We start from the raw sequence: 2,130 nt of genomic DNA on the forward strand, positions 1-2,130 counted from the left end.
ATCTGGAGTCAGACGCGCTGCCGTTGCGCCACAGAGTCACCTGCTGACACACCTGGCTGCTCGGCATGAACCTCACAGCACAACATGATGACCTGTGGCTCTGAAAGCTTCTCTGAAAGATCAGGAGGTGGCACCATTGGATCATTTTAGACTTTCAGGAGGAGGTTTCGCTCCATCATACAGTTTATTTGTCCTCACCTCTTTAGCTTGTGAGTTGACTCTGTGGTCCAGTGGTTGTGTGTTTGTTGTGTTTAAGTCTCAACCAAGGAGACAATATGCTGTGGTCATCTCCACACACACAGATGGACTTTTATTCTGTAGCTGAAGATGTTTTGCTTCCCATCCAGGGAGATTTTTCAAATTAAAATTAGATTGTGTTACGTTCCAAGCTTTAAGCTGCATGACGTGCAGCTAGATTCACCTGCAGATTAAACTCACACCCTCCAATGGAAAGTCATTAGGCTTTTGTATGAAGGTGTGAATCAGAGGGTTTATGTTTGGGTTTCAGGATTAATGCAACTTACTAAAGTTACAATGAAGCACTTATTATGATACCCAGACAAACAAAGACCCTAACTACCCTCCATTAAAAGGATGTGAGTTTCATCTGCAGGTGAATCTCCACATGCTCCAGTTTTAAACTGAAGATCCTCAGTTTGGTACCAAAACGTCTTTAACGACAGAATATAAGTCCAGTTGCTTTGATTTGTTATTTTTGGATCAACCATGTAACGATGACTAAGAATCTACAGCAGCACATTTTTATCACGCTTTGCTGTACGGCCTGTAGATCAAAGCAATGTTTGCCCCATGCCGCTGTGCGCACTAACTCACTCTGTGGCTCAGTGGTAACATCTCTGACTCCAGATCAGTAGGTCGGGTTGTTTACAGTCTTTTCAGGTGCAGAGTTTTTATTCTGTTGCATTTTTAGAGACTGTATTTAGCAGCCAGGTGGGCCCTAAAAAACTCTGGTCAGCAGGTGACTCTGTGGCGCAACGGCAGCGCGTCTGACTCCAGATCAGAAGGTTGTGTGTTCGAATCACATCAGGGTCAGATTAAATGTCTGCTGTAGGACATGTTTTACAGCTTGCAGGTAAGTTTGTCCCGTTGTCACCTGTTGATTAGGGCTCAACACTCACCTGTATGACTCCAACAGCAGCAGGTTGGGTTTGAGTCACACAAGTTGTTTTATTGAATGTAAGACAACAAGAAAACTAGAAGATTAAACTTCATCTTTTCTAAGATCTTCTTGATGCAGAGAAAACTAAAACTCACCTTTTTGCTCTCACCTGTTGTTGAAGCTCCAGTTGGTCAGAATCGATGAACGACAGAAATTCGCAACGCAAACATGATCAATGCTCGCAATTTGAGTTTGTTTCAGTTTCCTCGCAGTTTTATGGTTGAGAGTTTTTGACCCTTTTTCTTTCATGGTTTGAAAGTTTGTTTTGTTCTTTGAGGTTTTTGTTTGACATTTCATTTTCAGGTTTTAGTTTCATTGCCCCCCCCTCACTCTCACTCATTCAGAGACTCACCCAGATGAAGGTTTGATCCTGATGTTTCCAGTTGATGAGCAGAGTCCTCCTCCACTGAGCCATCTTCAGCGCTGGGAAACTGAGTGATCCAGGAGGAGAAAGAAGATCAAACTGCAGCAGGAATCTGCTGAAACATCTGCTTTTATTGGAGGATAAAAACAGTTTCATGGGGGAACCTTTTGACTTCACCTTGTTGAGAGACTCTTGCCTGTTAAAGAACAGTATCCTGCAGTGATTTCAGGAAGTTAATGACTTGATTCATTGACTTTCAGAGCCTCAGGTCATCATGTTGAGCTGTGAGGTTCATCTCCTCCATCCAAGACTCTGTGGCGCAACGGCAGCGCGTCTGACTCCAGATCAGAAGGTTGTGTGTTTGAATCACATCAGGGTCAGATACGGTGTTTACCTCTGCTGAAGGAAATGTTTTGTATCACAGTAAAGTTTGTCACTAGCTGAAAGGAAGTTGTTGTTCCCGTCCTGGTCCTCAGGGCCTCCATCCTGCATGTTTTCCTTGTTTCTCTGCTCCAACACACCTGATTCATGGTTAAATCACCTCTTCATGTTCTGCAGAAGCCTGTTAATCACCTGTTGATTCAAA

At 43.5% G+C, this 2,130-nt stretch overlaps 2 non-coding genes across 2 annotated transcripts; both read left to right on the forward strand.

The window, feature by feature from the left end:
- Window positions 1-981: 981 nt before the first annotated feature.
- On the forward strand, window positions 982-1,053 carry trnaw-cca. The gene has a single exon. It is a non-coding gene; the product is annotated as a tRNA-Trp (tRNA).
- Window positions 1,054-1,852: 799 nt separating this feature from the next.
- Window positions 1,853-1,924, forward strand: trnaw-cca. The gene has a single exon. It is a non-coding gene; the product is annotated as a tRNA-Trp (tRNA).
- Window positions 1,925-2,130: the final 206 nt, after the last annotated feature.

Source organism: Kryptolebias marmoratus, unplaced genomic scaffold, assembly GCF_001649575.2.
Source record: "Kryptolebias marmoratus isolate JLee-2015 unplaced genomic scaffold, ASM164957v2 Scaffold296, whole genome shotgun sequence".
In the NCBI taxonomy this organism is placed as follows: Eukaryota; Metazoa; Chordata; class Actinopteri; order Cyprinodontiformes; family Rivulidae; genus Kryptolebias; species Kryptolebias marmoratus.